This window comes from Adiantum capillus-veneris, chromosome 15 (genome assembly GCF_014529385.1).
Source record: "Adiantum capillus-veneris isolate H3 chromosome 15, ASM1452938v2, whole genome shotgun sequence".
Classification (NCBI taxonomy): domain Eukaryota; kingdom Viridiplantae; phylum Streptophyta; class Polypodiopsida; order Polypodiales; family Pteridaceae; genus Adiantum; species Adiantum capillus-veneris.
Window position 1 is genome coordinate 106,288,208 of NC_140945.1, and position 21,244 is coordinate 106,309,451.

At 40.9% G+C, this 21,244-nt stretch overlaps 2 pseudogenes; both read left to right on the forward strand.

Moving 5' to 3' along the window:
* The first annotated feature begins 746 nt into the window (after positions 1–746).
* On the forward strand, positions 747–1,467 carry LOC147441223 (calcium-dependent protein kinase 17-like; annotated as a pseudogene).
* A 97-nt stretch (positions 1,468–1,564) lies between these two features.
* Positions 1,565–15,144, forward strand: LOC147441224 (uncharacterized; annotated as a pseudogene).
* The last annotated feature ends 6,100 nt before the right edge of the window (positions 15,145–21,244 follow it).

Below are 21,244 nucleotides of genomic sequence, written 5' to 3' on the forward strand. Positions count from 1 at the left end.
GTGTAAATACAAGTTTTAGTGCAATTTGCCGTTATTTTCTCCGGTTAGTAAAAATGAAATTTTCTAGCCCTGATCCCGCATGCTTTAATTTTAGGGGAAATTACCAAAATACCCCTCTAATTTGAGGAAATTCCCAAAATACCCCTCAAATTTCAAAAATTCCCACAATGCCCCTGATATTTTGTCATAAATTCCCAAAATGCCCTTTAAATTTTCCAAAATTCCCAAAATACCCCTGGTTGTGAGACTAAATTTCTCGAAAAATAAATTTTTTTGTAGGTCTTCACAAGAAGAGTGATTGTCTATCGTACAAGATGCTAAAACTACCATTTGAGTTGGTTACGTAGGCTTTGGAGATGAATTGCTTCATTAGTTTTAGACATAATTGCCTTTTTTGCGATCGTAACTGGTGACAAATTACATGTTGAGCACTCAAAAACGGATCTCAATTGTCAAAAACGAATGAAGATTAGAAAATCTTGAACATTCCAACAAAAATAGATACAAGGAATTTTTGAAATTTGAGGGGTATTTTGGGAATTTCCTCAAATTAGAGGGGTATTTTGGTAATTTTCCCTTAATTTTAACAGCCGTTATGTTTTTCGACGCGGCCCCTTACACAAACCCTGATCAGTTCGCGGGCATTTCTTCATTTCCTCAACAAAGAGTCGAGAGCTCTCCCATATTCGAAGCAGCTGAAAGCAGAGGCTAGCAGAGCAGACGCCAAGTTCGACGTATAACTTGCCATGGGCACATCTGGTGATGTGCAGTAGCAGAGGGGCGGGCCTGCTGCGAGATGGTGAAGCAGGACTTGGGGCTGGAGACCGTGAAGCAGCTTGGTTGGGGAGGGCAGGGCTTGGTTTTCCTCTGCAGCGACTCTACGTCTGGCAATCTCTTCGCTTGCAAGGTGCTAGCCTCCCATCGTCGACGTGAGCGTCAGCACAAACTCCTCCAGCTCGCATCGTCATCATCCTTGCCGAAGAAGTCTGAAAAGAGGAAGCTTAATAAGATGAGGCCCAAGGAAGCCGTTGAGAACGCGACCTTGCTGCGGGAGGCAGAGCTTCTTCACCACCTTCGCGGCTTGCCTGGCATCCTGCCGCTCATCACCAAGGTCGAGGGGGATGATGGGTGCGTCCACTTAGTTACCCCCTTCTGCGACGCGGGTGACCTCCTCGGCAAACTTGACGCATGTCCGATCCTCCATGAAAGGGAGGCTGCCCATGTTGTGGCGAGCCTGGCCCGAGCCCTCATCTCGTGCCATTCTCGGGGCATCGTCCACCGTGACATTAAGCCTGGGAATGTGCTTTTTCGCAGGTATGTCGAGGCCAGAGCAACCACCTCCAAAATGCAAATGCAGAGTATAAGTGCACAAGAATACATGAGTTCTAGTTTGCAAAGTAATTCTATAATTAATACTAAAGTAGCTGCTGCAGGTGCACCAGGACTATATTCACTAGAGCTACATGAGGTGTTTCTGGCAGACTTTGGGCATGCTGCGAGGGTGGAGCATCCCCAGCAGAGGCTTGATGACCCTTATGTTGGAACCTCAACCTTCCATGCGCCGGAGCTCATCCAAGGACGCTACGACCATCGCGTAGATATCTAGAGCCTCGGGGTCCTCCTCTACCTCATGCTCACTGAGACCATGCCCTTCATCCAACACCTTGCTCATGATGCCTCCGACGAAAACATCCATGCTGCCATCCTCTCCAAAAAGCTCTCTTTGGATGGGTCCATCCTTCCTGCCTCAACTCAGGACCTCCTCAGAGGCATGCTTTGCAAGGACCCCCAACATCGCATCACCCTCCAGCAAGTCTTGCATCATCCCTGTGTTGTCCACAATGTCTCGAACTGTGGCCGGAAGCCTAGTGCTGCTAATACCCTGGACCATGTTGTCGAGAAGAGCCCTACTCCAAACGCTGGCGAAAAAATTCACACTGCTGGCTGTCCTGTATCGGCTCAAGCTGACGGAGTTGTGCACACAAGGAGCTTTTGAAATGTTACCATATAGAAAAAAAATATAAATTTGCTAGATGATTCACTAGTTTGAATACACACAACTAATAAAAGTGCAAACTAGCAACTGTGAGATAGTTTCTAGTTGGTAAATCTAGTAAGTTTGTTACTATATGGCAAATGGTACTACCATATAGTAACTAAGTTGCTAGATCTAACTAGAAACTCTTCACACTTGCTAGTTTGACCTTAGTGTGTCAAACTAGTTAATCATCTAGCAAAACCAAACTAATAAGTCACCTAGTAAATCTAAACTAGTTAATGAACTAGAAAATTTAAACTAGGTAGACATATAGAAAATCTAAACTAGTAGAATGTATGCTAAGTCAAATCTTTAAGTGATTCAGGAAATGATTTAATCAACTTAACAAGAGAGGTACATGTAACCAAATATGAAAGTTCAATAAGATAATGTCACTTTCAAACACATAGAAGTTTCAAAGATACAAATCTCAATCTTCATTTGCCAACTCCACATCTTTGAGTGACAAAGCTCCTACCTTATCAAAATTGATACAAACTATGCTCTTCACTAAGAGCCAAGTCACTAAATCCTCACACATGGTAAAAGAATTGGTGTCACCCGCCTTCCTCTTGAAGAAGGAATGAGTTTTTTTGAGAGCAGTATAAGTAGGTTTTACAAGATGATAAATGTCTTCAACCTTCTTAGTACCAAGCCATTTCATTAGAATGGCTTCTTTATCACTTACACATAACTCTCGTGCCTACAAAAAAATAACAAAGAGTATCAGTCATCATCTAGTTAAACTCTATGTGTATTAGTCAAAGTATAGTGCAAGTAGTACACCTAACAAAATACACACCTTTTTTTCTAAAACAGAGCTTTCATCAATAATACTCTCTTCTCTGGATCCACTTGATAGTTCCTAAACATGAAAACAATATAGTTTTAATCCTAGTTACCAAGATTTCATTTATATAGCTTAACTTAACCAATTTACCTTTTTCTTTTTGTTACTGGAAACCTTTGAAGCTTTCTCCTTTTTTTTCCGAAGCTCTTGAAGCTTACTCGTAGCCTAAAAACACGACACACAACAACTTATAAAAGAAAGTAAAATCCAATATCGATCAAGCTACTCAACACAAATATATTATTAGCATACCTTTCTTTTTCGCACACTTTTTCTAGAGAGCAGATCTACGTTTGAATCGCAAAATTCACTTGAAGTGTTATCTTTCATTTTCTATATACCAAACAATCACAATAATCAAGCAATACAAAAAATGTATTTTATGCATCAAACAACATAACTTCAAACTCAAACCTTGTTCTCTACATGGTTATGATCAACACCATGTGAACTCTCATAAGATTTTTTTTCTTCCAAAGCAACCCCAAAGCTCCCATCTGATATAAATCTTTGATACTCCTAAATAAAAAATAATCATAATTTAAGTGAAATATAAATATATATATATATATATATATATATATATATATATATATATATATATATATATATATATATATATATATATATATAGATAGAGAGAGAGAGAGAGTACTTTTGAACATACCTCATAAGCATCATTTTCTTCATCATTATTTTGCCAAGGAATTTCTGGAATATATACTTCTACATCTTCCTAAGTTTTCATAAATAAACCATAATATAAACAAATTTAACTTTAAGAACACACATTTAGAATCTCAAGATGAATAGTGTGTAGTAACCAATGACTCACATTAGCTGGTGCCTCCTTTTCCATCTTGTTTTCAATTACCACAATAGTATCCATGTCAGTAAGCTTTGCCAAAGCATTGTCATCGTGAGCATTCTCTACCTATTGAAAATAAAATGTAGATGAAACAAAGCATCAAATAAGCCACTAAGTATTCATGCTAACTATCTTACCATTTTGTTAGGAGAATCATCTTTATCCAAGTCATTGGATTCTCCATGTTGCATCCCAACATCCTTATCATGTAAATCATTATTTATGGCCTATATTTGCATTAAAAATATCTTGTAAGTATAAAACACAAAAAAAACATAACTTTATTAATGCGTTAAATAACCATACCGTAGATCCACTTGAGGAAGACGTTGAATTGTGGGCCTTTCGTTTGGTATACTTGCGCTTAGCGGCAAGAGACTTGATACACCATAAATAAATATCCTCCTCCTTCCAAGGATAAGAAGCTCCATCTATGACAATGTCTTTGAGTTTGCCTATGTTGTCTCCAATGATGCTCATAACTTGACTCTTTCGTTCAAGATTGTTTCGAAGGTCACCAATAGAGTCAACTTTTGCAAACCATTTTCCCACCTCCCCATAGTTAGAGTATAACACTCTATATTGATCCGGATGATACTTCAAAAGAAAATTTCTACCATAAAGCTTCCCTGCATCTCTATGTGTGGGAGGTGGAGGTCTAAACACCTGGTCATATATCTCTGGATCATTTTTTGCTGCACAAGGTGGATCCCCATGTGTAGTAATGCTAGTAGGATTTCCTAAAATTCTTTTGTTCCCAGCATAATTGGCTCTCCATACACTCAACTCTTTGAGAGCTTCATCATGAGGTTTCGAAAGCAATGCAGCTAGAATAGATTGCGGACAACTCATATTCACCCTAACAAAGTCAAACAAGCACACACATAAAAATAATTAACAACCACCAATAAAAACAAGTTAAATCACTTTAAAGAAAAGAGACTTAAGTCAATATAGACATATCTAAGTAGTGGGTTACAAAATTAAATATAGACTTGAAGGACAATCCCAAGTGAAGGACAACGGTATCTTTTCAAGGACACTCATTCCTGTAACTGTATCAATAAGTAATCGTTCTAAATGAGTATCACCTACAATGCATTGCTTATAGTATCTCCCTGCAAAGAAAAGCATGGACTTTCCTTGATGTTGCATAGAGAAAAAAGAAGTTATAGAAGCTTTCCAATGGCCACTTTCCTCTACTTGTTGATTCATATCATCAACCTTCACCACCACATCAGAGCCAACTTTGTATATTTCCCCTCTGAAGAGAACCTTCTGATACGCCTTTACTTCTGCAATAGGAATGCTTGCTTCAATGTTCCAAAAGCTCCTTAAAAAGGTAGACTCACCTTTCATCTCACCAATTGTTCTATGTGGCGGTGGAAATCTACTTTGATAGCAATTTTCATTATAAACATATCGACCATTCAGTTTTGTACCATCTTTCACTAGAGTTGCTTGTGCCTTGTCACGCCTGCAAAAGTCACTTCCTCCATTTTTAAACATGCCTATCTTGCACTGTGCAGGGTGGTCTCCAGTAACCATCATCACCATGGCGCGTATCGTGCACAACTTTGAATAACCTTCAGGATCCTCAAAAACTTTTTCTATTGGATACTCATATATCACATCCACTCCATGAAGATATAACTTCTCTAGCTCATCCACTAAAGGAGTTAAGCATGTTGCAAAAACATCGCCAGAGCTCTTTATAGTCTTTTTACAACTTTGCGGGATAAACAAGATTGGCAAGACCTCTATGGAGGAGTTGGGACCTGCATTAAGCAACAAAATCTCCACAGCACCACAGCTTTTTTGAGTCGTCCGGGACGTCTGAAAACCGTCCCAATGAAGCAACAATGCTACATTACGGGGATCACCCTGACCACACCATCACACATCTTAGCATTAAAGATGAGTGAAATAATGTCACAAAAATTATACATGGATAACTAACCCTTTGAAATTTCTTGTTGCATTGAATATCTTCCAAGCATTCGAGACACATGAATTGATAAGCTCCTTTATCTGCATCCCATCCTCTTTGCAAGGCTTCATGTCGCTTAGAGCTTGGAAAGTGGTGTAGATCTTTTTGCACACTGGATTAGAGCAAACCACTGGTAGCTCATATAAAACCATTGGATCCCAGAAATCTTTTACTTCTTGGAACTTCGTTCCATTCCAGAAATCAACGATCCTTCTTTGTGCATCGTTTACAATTTCAGGAAGCCATTCTTGCTTATGGCGCCATACATTCAACATCTCATGACAAAATGTATTGTATTTAGTCAAAAGCTTTAATTGAGGTCCAATTGGTATATAGTCGAAAGATAGCATACACTTCCTTGGCTTTTCACAAACGGGGCATTTTTCACAACACTGAAGGCAATCTCGCTTTAGCTTTTTAGAGCGAGGTTCTCTAGAGCATAAACACTTTGGCATTTCTCCAATAAAATTATCTTCCGAACTTGGTTGAAGGAGTTGTGGCGGATGCCTTGCCCCTTGATATCCTGTGCAAACACGATAACGTTGGGCAGAAATCATTCCGAGCCCTTTCAGCATTGTCTGTAGTTGGTCCCAACATGCAGGGACTCTAATACCACCAAGGTCTCCTTCCCATGTAGATGGGAGCTGAATTAGCGGTCTCACTAAACTTTGCTTGGCGCTTGGACAACTGACCCTTGATCCCCCAAAATCGCCGAACATCAAGCGAAGCATTTTATCTTGTACACCTATTGGTAATCGATGTTCATATGCATCCCATAGAGATTGTAGTTCCACTACTCTGTCAATGAGCTCCATGTACAAAATAGAGAAATCATCTTCTAGAACATCATTGGTGTCCATGGGAGCCTCATTTTGGCTTTGATCATCCACTACTGCCTCAAATGACATGTGTTCACGGTCACTTGCGTCTTGCACATGATCGTAGGCGAAGTTCTCGCTTGATAGCCCATGTTCAGCTAAGCCAAACTTAATTTTTAAGCTATCATATTTTTTTAAGAGATCCTGATGACGATAATAGGTCGAAGCATGAACTTGTCGACCGCCTCCGCAATACAGTGAGCAACGGCAAATAGTGTGTCTTTCACCCTTACTAACCCTTTCCACTCTATTAATTGGACCAATAGAGGGAGAAACTTGGGGTTCAAGAAGAGTTGACATAGTTGTAGGTGTAGATAGAGGTGTAACCAGAGCTGACGTGGAAGGGCAATCTGACTCTAGTTGCACCCTTCTCCTTTTACTTACTGATGGGTGGACTTCTCCCAGTGCATCTTGTTGACGGTGATGATAGAAAGTCCTCTTTGTTACAAAAGCACACCCATTTGATAAGTGTTTGCAAAGGTAATCGCAAGAGCACTTCCAAGATAGACTTTGACTCATGACTAATAAACACTCTATATTTCAGAAAGAATTCTTACGTCAATACAGATTTGAGATCATCATTAAGAAAGAAAACAAAGCAAGAATAGAAGTTTTGATCCTTTTTTAATGAAAGAAGATGACACACTTTAAATAAGAACTTTCTTAATCACAAATTATAATCATAGCCTGGAGTATCTTCTACAACCAATGGAGGAAGAACACAACTCCAAATTTTCTTGTTGGGTATGAGGCTTAGTAAAAGCTTTAGCCTAGAGTGAATTACATCAATAGGCATACTTTGGAATCCTAGGGTAGAGATTTTGTAACCAGATACAAGCCCAAGACATGCTTTCAATGATAGCACACCCAATTTTACATGCCACCCTATAGAATCGTCTATAAAGATGGTTACTACACATGTGGGAGGCCCATCTTTGCCAAATAAATAATAGAAGGTCTCTGGCCAATGATCTATGTTGACTCCGTTTTCCTTCAAGCCATCAACAACGCTTTTCACGAGGTCAAAGCGAACCTTATAAGCTCTTGCTTTCATAACATTCCAAGGCAATTCTTGATCTTTTTCCATAACGACAATGTGATTACAAATACCTAATAAGTTTGAAGTGGTAATTATTAAAATCTCTCTCTCTCTCTCTCTCTCTCTCTCTCTCTCTAAATACACATCAAGTCTACGCACCCAATAATTAGATCTCTTTTTTACCCTAATTATTCAACAAATATAAGACATTTTAGCGTAGTTGCCAACAAAGGCTTCAAATTTAACCTACAAACAGGAGTGTTGTCCTTATTTTCTATGGTTAAGAAAAATGTTTTGTCAAGCCTACTCTCTCTCTCTCTCTCTCTCTCTCTCTCTCTCTCTCTCTCTCTCAACGCATATCATAAAATATATTTCATGAGCTTTGCTCAATAAACAATATCACCATGTTTAGGAAAAATGTGTCTCAACTTAATATCGTGTCATTTCTAGTTTCAAATTTAACCTAGAAATTAACGGGAGTCTTGTGCTTATTTTCTATGGTTAAAGAAAAGGTTTTGGCAAGCCTACTCTCCTCTCTCTCTCTCTCTCTCTCTCTCTCTCTCAATGCATATCATAAAATATATTTCAATAAATCTAGTTTTTTCAAGCTTGCTCAATAAACAATATCATCATGTTTTCAACGTGTTGAATCAGTGTTTAGGAAAAATGTGTCTCAACTTAATATCGTGCCATTTCTAGTTTCAAAAATGTTGGTTGAGGGCAAGAGGATAAGGAGAAATTCCACCGCAAAATAGAAAAAAATAGTGTAAAAACCCGAAAAATATCCTAATTTTTTTAAATTTCCTACTCAAGGAAAGGAGTTTTGTATGTTTCGAAAAATGATTTTTCCTGAACAGGCTACTACTGTACTTTAATTTAACTATTAAATAATTGTGTTAAATTAAAGCTATCAACGATTTAATTACCAAAGCTTACTTGGATATTGAGTTGCCGTCTGCTGTCGAGCTAGCAGTCCCGAATTCGTTGAGAACGAATATTATTTAGCACGCACCAGCCGACGCGGTCTGTATAAGTAGAGCTAAGTTGAAGCTGCAGCAGCGGGCATTCGAAGATGGCGCTGATCGATCCTCGTGGGTATCGCCAACCCTAGCCACTAAACAGTTAATTGATGAGCTGAGATGCAATATAATTGGGCCAGGGCGACGTCTGAAGAATTGAGCAGCACCTTAATTCTATATAATTTGAAGCTCTTTATAATTAGAGCAGCACCTTGATCTGCAGTCGCGCGCATCTGTAGCGAAAGAGCAGCACGGCCGGCACCACGAGCAGAGTGTCACTCCTGCGTGTATGTAGAGGAGCAGCAGTAGCTGTGTATGCGCGCGTGAGTATATCTCCAGCCAGAAGCTTAATGTTAAACTGTGCAGAGCTTGCGAGCTAGGGCGGTGCGATGCAGGCTTTCTCCTTTTGGCTCGCGCTGAGCTGGGTTCCCGCCCATGCGCCATACCGCTTGGTTAATTTCAGGCGATAGGATAGAGGTAGGTACACCTTTAATTTTAGTGGGCCCAAATCAATCAACCTAAAACCGTCCAATTGGGTTACTCATACTGGCATTACAGACTATCAACTTGGAAGACTGGTAGGTTCTATATTGAATTAGACGCGAATCTCGCAAGATCCCTGCAACAAACTTACTTCAAAGGTGTTGGTTTTGTTAGTAAAAGAGCCAGTGAATGGAATTCGAACCCCTGCAAGGTGCTCAAGAGAGAAGAGTCGAAACACATGGGCTATGCTCCAAGGCTGCTACAAACTGCAACATTATTAAAATAAATATATATGCACAGCTGCAGCTTATGCTCTCGCCACCCCTTTTCCTTTTCAACCACGGAAATCTTGCCATCTTCCATCGTTGCTCCCCTTACACCTCCCTCACCCATCGAGTGCCCTGATCGTGCATTACCTAGAAATTAACCTAGACATTAACGGGAGTCTTGTGCATTACCTGACATACAAGACTTTGGCATGTTGATCGAGTTGTTTACCTTGCTTGTACTTAAAATTGGCAGCACCCAAATGAGCTTGGGAAGCAAGTGGAGACCGCATCAGTATTAGACAGTGCAAGACTAATGGCTTTGCCAGCAGCTCCCAGCCAATCCATGCGTACTTTAGAGGTCAATGAGGCAAAAGAAACATACGATATGTAATTGCAACACGAAGGCCATTCGTTACGGTAATCCTATTCCCAACCATTTGGCAAACCCTGCTTTGATTCTCTGTTTCTTGGTAGATTGCATAGCCTTAGAGATTTCTGGCCGCAGAGATTCTTGCAGTTCTACACAGACATACCCCTTACCTACAAAGCTTAAAATTTGAGATACAAATTTAGAGAAATATAGTGTAAAAGCAAGATCTCCAAAAATATCTTGAGCACAAGGCTAAATTGAAAGAAGAGGAGCAACACATAAGCAACAGTGACGACATAAGTAGCAGTGACGATACACATGATTAGAGAAGTGAATACCGCAGTCGAGATACAACAAAAGTCAATGAAGTGATGATGATGGAGATTGTAGTAGACATGATTACAATAGTAATGAATTGTAGTGAAAGAACTCACGATGATATTGCCAGCTTGACTGTTGAAAAACAACATTACCCTTAGCACTACCTTGGTCGATATGTATGAAAAATGTGGTAGGGCCAAGAAGCTTGAGTTGTTTTCAAAAGGTGCAAAGTGAGAAATATATCACCACCTATGCTTGCATCTTGAAGACATGTGGCAATGGAAGATGTTGAGATGAGCAAATGAACTCACGATGATATAGTTTGTCAAGGAGATCCTAGCTCTTCAAAAGGGCATCAATCTAGGGGAACTTGAGCTGTAGAATTTCATCATGAGTCATGGATCTTGGCACAAAATAATCTCTCATGGTTACGTGATTGAACCACGCTCCTCATGATGTTGTGTCACACTACAGGCAGACTCATTACGCCATGATAGTATTATAGAAATCTTCGTAATCTTTCGTGATGTTTCAATTCCATGATATCATTATCATGCAGAGCTCTCGGTACTGCAAAACTCCTCACTTATCTTCGTGAGGCTCTGATACCATGTTGAACCACCACGCACAAGAGAGAGGAGAGAGGGACGACACCACATTTGCAAACCGTAAAGGTGTGTTAAGTGGTCACACGAGATGAGTTTATATAAAGGGGAGCAGGGGGCTATATATAGAGATACGATATATAGCACAACATGCACTCCAACCCTTACTCCCTACTTGAAACATCTTCCAAAACATTAAAGGAGCCCTCATTGAGTCACTTTATCCCAATCCACTCGTGATAAGTCCTCCTATGGTACACTCTACACTGTCTTATGACCAAACTCCAAAATAAATTAAGTAAAAAATGCACCAAACTTTAGAGGAATCTTAGCCACCCTAAGTAATCTAACCAAGCCACCATTTCCGTACTTGAGAAATTCTAAACTAACCTCATGAGACGCTTCATGTGGAACCACATTGGATATACTCGATACACTCTTGACCACTTATTTGCCTTGTAAAAAGCCCCCAATGTATGGACTGTTACTGGTATGCTCTGCTTGGATCTTGGTGCACCCATGGCTCGTTATGAGCATAGGCTATATGTATTTTTGTTATGCAGGGATAGGGCCGTGCAGGGATAGGGCGATGACGAGCTAGGGTTTCAACGGCTCAAGCCATATTCTCTCTCTCTCTCTCTCTCTCTCTCTCTCTCTCTCTCTCTCTCTCTCTCTCTCTCTCTCTCTCTCTCTCTCTCTCTCTCTCTCTCTCTCTCTCTCAGCATGCAAATAGCTTGCGGTCATGTCGCAGAAGCAAAATGCAGTAACAGAAAAATTATGAGTTGCAATGCAAAGGTACATTCAGGTGGTGGTATGCAGTCTAGCGGAACATATCTCCTCAATACAATGTCGTTCGATGGTCGATGCGAACTTGCTCTGCGGCCATAAAGCTATTATACAATGCCATCGACTAACCTCAGGATTGTGGCAGTCTTGCTCCTACCCTTGCTCTCATTAGCTGCCTTGTGGACACAGCTGCAGTAGTACGTGTGCAAGGTGCCAAGTTGAGCAGCGTGTGAGCATTTGCAACCACCCATGTGCAATTCCGTTGCCCTGTTTCCACATATGCAAGTTGCCATGTGGTGCACCATGCAAGCCCTGTGGCCTCAAGAAACCATGCCTTAAACAATTGTGTGCATGAGCATTGTGCCCATACTTGTGAGAAACCTTGTGTCCCATGCTTACTGCCATGTCCTGGATGTGTGAACACTATTCTTGTAGTCTTCCTTGCAGTTCTATATGCACAAGGTCTCGATGTGACACACCTTGTGGCAAAGCTCTAAAATGTGGTCATCCTTGTATTGGGATGTGTGGTGAGCCGTGCCCCGCGAAGTGTTGGATATGTGACCCAAACACTCCTGAGATGTTCACAAGCCAATAAATTGGGAAACTACCATCCTATACCCTCTTTGTGCAGCTTGTAGATTGCGGCCACATTTGTGTGGTGAGAAAGCTTGACAGCTACATGGATGGACCTAATCCGCAGAAGAATTCGTAGGTGTTTTATGGCTTTGAGATGACTAACAAACTTTGCATTTAATGAGTGCAGGCAACGGAGTGTGACAATGCTATTGCATACATGATATCTTCCTCCAGTGTCTGCATGGTGTAATTCCCATTTTGTATCTGTACTTCTGTGGTCAAAAAATTACAGTTGATATTCATCTCATTTTGAATGTTTGGATATCAATCTGGCATGTCTTGGAATTATCCAATTCGCTAAAGTATGGTGATTGATCACACTTGAGAGAGAGAAAGAGAGAGAGAGAGAGAGAGAGAGAGAGAGAGAGAGAGAGAGAGAGAGAGAGAGAGAGAGATTGGCTTTACATTGGGGGGTACAAGAAGGGAAAGGAGGAATTGAAGCACCATGAATCGATAACCATATCGCCTTGTTGATGTAACTTGATGTATGTCAGCTCATTAGAAGAGCCTTTAAATAGGGTTGATTACATGCAAAGTTATTGAGTTTTGATGTAACATAGCCAAAGCCTAGAGGTTCATTTTTTCTGCATGCTTCCAATTCTTGATAAAGTATTAACATTTGCAATTGAGAGAGAGAGAGAGAGAGCCTGGCATAGGATGCTTCTCTCGTTGTTTTTGCATCCCTCGACGTAGGAAAAGATGTGTACCTTCCTGTGTCTTCACCTCATACCTTCCTCAATGTTCTCTTGTGCTTCATATGCCAAGCATCACACACACAAGATATCGGCACTTAGCTTCATCGTAGACACCTTCAATACAAGTTGATCAATGTCTCCTGCTTCAATGAACTAGACCACAACAGAAAGGCATGAGCTCCACATTGTGAGGTTACTTCCATTCTTAGCTCTCTCATCATGCTTTGATAAGCAATCACGAACAATCTCCCATTCTCACTACACCTTCACCTGATGTGAAACAACATAAATAAATATATATATATATATATATATATATATATATATATATATATATATATATATATATATATATATAAAAGAAAAATTACCAAAATACTCCTTTAATTTGTGGAAATTCCCATAATACGCAAATTTCAAAATCTCCCGACATACCCTTGTGCGTTATTTTCTAATTTTTATTCCTTTTTGACAAATGATATCCGTTTTTGAGTGCTTGCCATTGCTAGCTGGGATGTAATTTGCCACAAATTACCTCCAAAAAAGGACAATTTATACCTAAAAATAATGAAGCAAATCATCTCCAAAGCCTACATAGTCAACTCAAATTCTAGATATGCATCTTGATTTGATAGACGATCATTGTTCTTATGAAAAGCTACAATTTTTATTTTTATTTTGGAGAAATTTGATCTCACACAAGAGTATCTTCCTTGTAAAAAGCCCTCAATGTATGGACAAGCATCAAGTAGAGATGGAATTTATAAGCCTTAATATGGATATTTGACATTTAAAGTTTTCAATCTATTGCCTCTTGTAGTAGGGAATACATTCTCCCGTTGAACTAGATATATATGCAATGAGTTTCAAGGAGTGTAGCACCATTTGTAGTACTTGTATCACCTCTAAGCTACACTAATAAGTATTTTCATAATCACACCATAAAAAAGTAAGAGATGGCACCACAATCTCTTCTTTGAAAGTAGACACAGTAAATAGGTCTTGCACAACTTTCCTTTGAAAAATCTCACCATACAATATACCTTCTAAAAAGACAAAAAAACTCTAAGATATGAGAAATGATATAGACAAGTGCCCAAACTTAGGTATTGATTTTTTCAAGGTCATGGAATATGAGAGTTATAATGCAGTCCGATGCTTCTTTGCAAAAATGAATTACGAGAAAAAATAAAAACATCACAAAATAGCTTAATAAAATATAGTATAAGTACCATAGTACATACATATATTAAAAGAATATGTATTATGATTAGTACTTAGTATAAAATAATCACTATATTGCGATGTGGAAAGGCATGCTTAGTAAGTGGGTTGGACCAGCTAGAATTTGTTACTTGTAACTAGTGACTACATAATTACTATATAGTAATTGCATTGAATTTAGGATTTGCTACTTCTAACTAGCAAGTAAACATAGTTACTATATAGTAATTGTGTGGAATTGGGTTTTACTACTTCCAACTAGCAAGTCAACATAGTTGCTATATAGTAATTGCATTAGACCAAGGATTTACTACTTCTATGTAGCAACTCCACTTAGTACTATATAAGAAATCTAGAGGTACTTGAAAGTTGCTAGTTCCATCCAGCAATTATAGACCTATCATATAGTAACTTATGAATTTTCTAGTTCAATCTAGCAAAAAGCTCCTTACTTCCTACTTAGATCTAAGAAGTACATGGAACCCAAAACGAATTTCTATATGGTAACATGTCAAAAGCTCCTTGTGGCAGCCCAAGGCATCGAAGAGAGAACCCGTAATTCCTGGTCCCCTAAACCACAATATTGTTGAGAAGAGCACTATGCGGAATGTAGGTGGAATAAATATGCAGACCGCGTGGAGTACATCTGCGCATCGACGTGCATCGCCTCAAGTTGTGCAACCCAAGGTAAAGAAAGAGCCAGCTGTAGTCTCCAACACTACGTCAAACCATATTCATACATGCGTGGTGCGGCCAGCAGTAGGACGCCCATCTTCCGCCATGAATGCCACGCCTCTTGGCGGCCTCACACCAGCAGTAGCAGCCACACCAGCGGGGCGAAATATGTCATGTATGCCGGGAAACAGTAATAGCATTGCAAACGATGATGAGGTGGACGATGAGTTTCCCAGGTTTACAAGGGTAAAGCGACAACGAGTTGAAGTGGCATCAGCTGCATGCCATCAGCAGCATTGGCGAGTCGACGTGGAGGCTCATCAGAAAGGGTCAGCAGGCCACATACCCACGTCACCAGAAATTATACCTATGGAGCGCCGCCTCCTTGCATCTGCTAGCATTAACTGAAGCAGGAGTTAATTAGATAGGCCAATATATTTGAATTGGACATGTGGAATATCCATGGGATCCGAATGCAGCTGATCAAGTTGGTGGTGCATCCTACAGAAGGTGACCACCAATATAGCATTACAGAGAAACAATATATTGAAGCTTTTAACATTTAATTGGTGCAGCGGTACTACGAATACCGGCTGTTAAACGTACTGTATGTAGAGAGTCTATTTGTAACTCCGCAACTGAAGACGTCTCGTCTCAGATAATTTTGGACTACTTGCATGGCTTTGATGCTGCAGAGGATCATTGAAAGATTCAAAACTGTTATATTTCCGTGTATATTCAATCTGACTTTCTGATGTGTTTCTCTGTCCATTAATTACTGCTTCAATTACATTACAAACTGTTGAGAGTGCAGCTTGTTGAAGGTTGCTCTTATACTTCTCTTTTATCAAAAAGGCATAAGGTAAAATATATATTGCGTGAATATTGGAGCAAATTTTGGATCAATTTGTACAAGGGCATTCTCAAAATACAGCGATGCCAGAGTATTTGATATAATATTGATGCCCTTGCCCATCGATTATATTTTCTGCTTGTGCCAGCTCTTCTAAAAATAGAAGACGCCTTGGGACATTCCCTCCAGTTAGGCCTCACCCTGGGCGTGGCGTTCCCCCCACCACATCTGGATTATTAAGCACATCAGCTCCTGGCTAGCAATCTCCTGCGACGTTAAAATCCTCCTCTTCTTCTTCTTCACCCCTGAGTCCTGACTACATCTTCCCTTCGCTCACTTTTTGACACCACTCAGTATGCCATTTTTAATTTGTCTCCTCCAATTTTGAGGTTCTAAGTCTAGTATGTTACTTGATCTGAACCATTGTATCTGGTATTTGGAGCCGGTAGGCCAAGTTTTTTCTATTTTATATGACCCAAAATCCACCTAAACTGTTACTTGGTCTGCACCGCTCTATCGACCTAAAGTGTTACTTGGTCTGAACCGCTCTATGTTTTTCTATTTATATGACCCAAAATCGACCTAAACGATGCCCAATCTTACTTTTTAGACTTTGAAAACGATGCCGTTAATGAAACGTCTACTTTTTCAACTTCCTTCCATGGTGTGTGAGATTTGGGTGAAACTCACAAACCATCCTGCACACTAAGCTTCCATGCTGGTGTCCTCTTCTCGTCGCCCTTCTCATCCCTCTCTCTCTCTCTCTCTCTCTCTCTCTCTCAACAAATGTCATATTTACAAATGTTACAACTCTGTCACATCTTGCTGAGCTGGATAAGATAGCACTTATCCTACAGTGCCTTATCGACTATAGTAAATACGTCCTCCAACATTTCAACGTTGAGAACTAAAGTGGGAACGGTAGTTTTGAACATGCGTTGACCATCAAAGATCCCCATATTTTTGACATACCATAGAAACTATAAAAACCAGCCTCTAAACGAAGACAGACAAAATAGCATGGCTTCATCTGTAATCGAAAATAATCCAAAGGTCAAGGTGAATTTCGTGCAATCAGTACCCCATGATGCATTCCACCAGTATGTAACCCAAGCCCACCAATCTGTAACTTCTTTTCCATCCCCAAAATAAGTGCCTCACTGTCTCAGGTTTACCACATCGAAAGCAATTACTGGTACCGTACCCTTCTCGATGCATACAAACATAGACATGCCACAAATATTCTTTGTGCTATCACAGGCAGTACACGTGTGCACACAACTTAGCACTACTAAGAGAAGAAATAGAAAAGGCACGTGGAAGGACCACCTACCTTCCTGAGAGTGCTCATATTTTAGACTGGAGTCCTTCAACCTCTGCCCTTTACTTTCTCAATGTGTGATTGCTCTTGATAAACAATCTTCAAATGCAAGCCCACCTACTTGCACAAACCCCTATACAAAGTTTGAAGGCACAAAATCGCACACAAGAGAGTGCCTGTTTGTTTAGAAATCGTGGTCTTCATCTATGGTGTAACCGTTTTAAACTTGGTGGATACGCATATCTTTGCCAGTGATACTACATCTGTACTACACCGAGCTGATCTACCTACCGGAGTGATGGCACACTTATCTACTCACCTCACTCACTGGCAGTTTACACTAGACTATTGTACTAGTTTTGACTTTATGTTGTATTTTACCCTTATGTTTTGTAGACCTCTTATCTTGAGTTAGTGAAAGAAGAAGAAGTACAGTCTCTTTGCCTCCATATGGCTTTGTGTGTGTGTGTGTGTGTGTGTGTGCACGCTTGCAAGAGCTCAAGCTCTCTCTCCTTGTCTATCTCTTCACATGGTATCAAAGCCCAATTGTGTCTGAGGAGCAAGCACATTAGGAAATTTTGGAGGTCATTTGGAGGGCCATATGAAGGAGAGAGAAAATAGAGCGCGTCCAATGAGCAGGAGGGCTACGTTACGTAGGAAAATATGTGAAAAGACTCAAAAAATAAGAAAATATACTATAAACTTTCACGAATCTAGGATTGTGGCATCGTAACTTCTTTGCTTTTACCGAGATGTTAGGTGCATGTGTGGTCCCACTGCTGATATTCTCTTATGGTCATTAACGTACTGGAGGGTGACCATTAAGCCCGCACAAGATATTGGAATTCTAAAACACTTTCCCTCCATTAGGATGCTTTCAAAGTGAATCTCCCTCCACTAAAGCTTTTCTCTCAGAGCTATGGCTTCCACGTCTTCTCGCTCAAGAAGCTCTAGGTGTTTATGGTCTCTCACACCAACTATCGACACCTGCACTTTGCCTAGAAGGCTAAGTAGTAGCATATCCTCAATTACAATATCAACTTCAATAAGTGCAGAGAATCAATGGGTTGGACAAAGGATAAACAAAGTTTCATGGGTCCTCATGCAACCAAGAGAGCCAAGAGGTCTAGTGCTATCAATGTTTACCGCTCAGCATCGTAGGCCAAAGTGTTGGATTTCAAAGTTGAAATCGGCAAAAGATTTGTAAATGAAGTTCTTGTTCAGCATGTGTTTACCCATCCAGACGTGATAGCAAACGGTGAAAATGTGTCAGATATACATCAACCACGTTGCAATTGTAAGTATTCTTGACATCTCAACTGCATTTGATTTTTCACTTCACTTATTGATACTCTCATTATAAATTTTCTTATATATTTTGCAACGTTTATCCCTCTTCTTATGAGCAATGGCTCCATTCTTCACATCTCAACCACATTAGATTTGTCATTTTGACTTATTGATACTCTTAGTTTAACTCTTGTTATATATTTTGCAGATGTTTATCCGTCTTCTTATGAGCAATGGGAGCATGTGGAGTGCATAATAGGCCTCTTCCTTGTTGTTCATGCCCACATTGGTTCTCTACAGTATTCAAGGAGAAGCAGCAAAAGCCTGGCTGATGAAGGAATATTTTTCTATGACCACTTCTACCAACTCTGCCCAGGGAATAAGAATGGCATGCTGGTGAAAGTGCCTCTACCAACCGGCTGAAACACTGTGGACTGGTAGTTCCTGAGGAAACAATGGTGGAGGCAATGCGAAGTAATCTCTACAAGGATATACAGAGGTCTCTACGTAGCTCTATTCTCACCAAATTGGTTAGACTTGCAAACTTTTGTCCTGCTGCATTGTTCATAGAGTTGTTTCAGAACTAGAATATACGTGTTACAAAAACTATGTTCATGTGCAAGTCATTTCAGCAGTCATCCTGTGACAAACTTCTTGACAGAGGATGTTATGTAAAGGAAGAGATTTCCATACGGTGCGAGGTGTTGGGGTAAGCCCAACTTGTGGTGACAAAGTGGTGTCTATCTATGAGGCTTGCATAAATTGGTTAGACCGGAGGTCCCTAACACCTTAAGGTTTTGGGGTCTGGATGGCTAGACCAATTTGTGGAACGTCATAGTTAAGCGCATATGCGCAGAAACAGTACTGGGATGGGTGACCTCCCGGGAAGTTGTTGCCCCCCATGACCTACAACTGGTATCAGAGCTATGGTGACCGCGGAGAGCACGACGGCTTTGAGAGCTTCGAGGCGATAGCTCGCTCGCTCTCGATGGTGGAGTTCGATCGCGGAGTTTCACGGAGAGCGATTTTAGCTTGAGGAGCATTGTCTTTGGAGCTTAGGAGCTTGGTGTGGTCAAGCTTGGTCGAGGAGGCGGTTGCGGCTTCCTTGGTGAGAGGAGCTTTTGAGCTCAGTGGAGCTCGTTAGAGAAGTGCTCGGTGGAGGAGAGCTTGACATTCGAGTGCTTGGATGCTGTTGTGGCAGAGCTCTTGTGTTGGAGCTTGCATTGAGAGGACATTGCATCACGCAGAGTGGAGCAGGAGCAGGTTCAAGACTGTGTGCAGCTCGTTTTTGCCATTTTCGGGCTCTAAAACGCAGTTTTTTGCGTAGCTCCGTCATACAGAGTCAGATCTACATGATCCAGGAGTCTAGGTCAGGGTTTTGGAACGCTCCGGACGCGATGGTGATGTCTGTTTGCTGAAATTATGCTTTGAATTACAGCAGGTACAGCAGCAAGTTTATTTGTGCACTCTCGGGTCCCAAAAACACTGTTTTTGGCATAGCTTTCACACCCGGACTCGGATACATATGATCCAGGAGTCTACCTTGGGGTTTTGGCATGCTCCGGACGCGCTCGTCATATCAGAATTGTAAAATTCTGAATGCTGAATTTTCTGCAGCAGCAGTTATTTATTGTGTGTCGAGGATTCCACACATGGTTTGCTCTCAGATGTGAGAGTGATATTTGTTGCAAGTTTCCTCACAGGTGGGAGGATACGATGTATGCCTTCTGTGGTTTGATGGTCAGGGAGACTAATGTGATTGCATTTTGAGCTTGGCAATGTATACCTCGAGCATGTTTTTTGGCAGTCACACGTAGAGCAGATATTTGTGTACTAGATTTGCAGGTGTTTGCAATGATGTATGCAAAGTGTGGAGATTGGTGCATGCATTTGGAGTACGGTTTGATGCGCTTTGGTTGCTCATGGTTTTGAGCGTGCAGTCAATTTGGTTACTGGTTTTGTGGCCGTTTTACTGACGAAACTCTGGCGAAATTTTCCCAGGAGTTTTATGCGCATCATTTTTGCGATCTAGGTAGAGATTGCGGGTTGCACTCAACATTTGCGTGCGGTGTTCTCTGCAGGTGGGAGATTTGTGCGTGTGTATGCATCGATACCGCATAGTGTGGGCTTGGTGATTAGCTCACGGGTTTGACAGGCGTACAATTATCTTGGCACACTCACAGGAGTGAGTATTGTGATGTATGCTTGTGTGGCTACGAGCTAGGTAGCCGGATTCGAGCACTAATGGCTTGAGGTTTTTCAGCAGGTTTCAGCTACAGGTTTACAAGTTTACAGGCAGGTTTGAGGGCTTATTTGGGCGCTGAATTTTTAGCCATTGTTTCCTCTTTGCAGGTGTCCATGTATGGCTCAGTTGTAGGCTGATCTGGGACACATTTGTGACTTGTTTATGCAGCTGTTTAAGAGCTGAATTTTGGGGCTGTTTTGGGGCTGATTTGCAGCCATATCTTACAGCCATATTTGCAGACTTTTGTTGATGCGATTCGAGCCAGTTTAGGGCTGATTTGGTTGACATTTGCTACTCATTGTTGGTTGCTCTTTTGCGAGCATTATGGCTGATTTTTCATTTGACTTCCAGCGTTATGGTCTGACACAGTTTGATGGTGTAGATTTTGTTGCTTGGAAGGAACATATGCTTGTTGCATTGGCGGATTTGGGGCAAGATAAACCCTTGCGTGGTTTATCGGCGAAGCCCAATTCTATGCGTGATGATGATTGGCAGGATCTTGATGAGTTAGCCATGTCTACAATTCATTTGCATCTGGTTGAGTCTGTTTACTGGCAGGTCTCGAGGGAGACTACAACTCATGCTTTATGGCAGAGTTTATATGCTATGTACACGACATCCATGTCTACAGGGGAGTCTAGTCCCACTTCTATGTCCATGGGAGAGATTGGTCCCACACGCAAGTCTCGACGGCATAGAGACTTGACATGTTGGCATTGTGGACATAGAGGGCACATTAGGCGTCGATGTTTCAGGCGTTTGAGACAACGGAGGCGACAGATGCGTGAT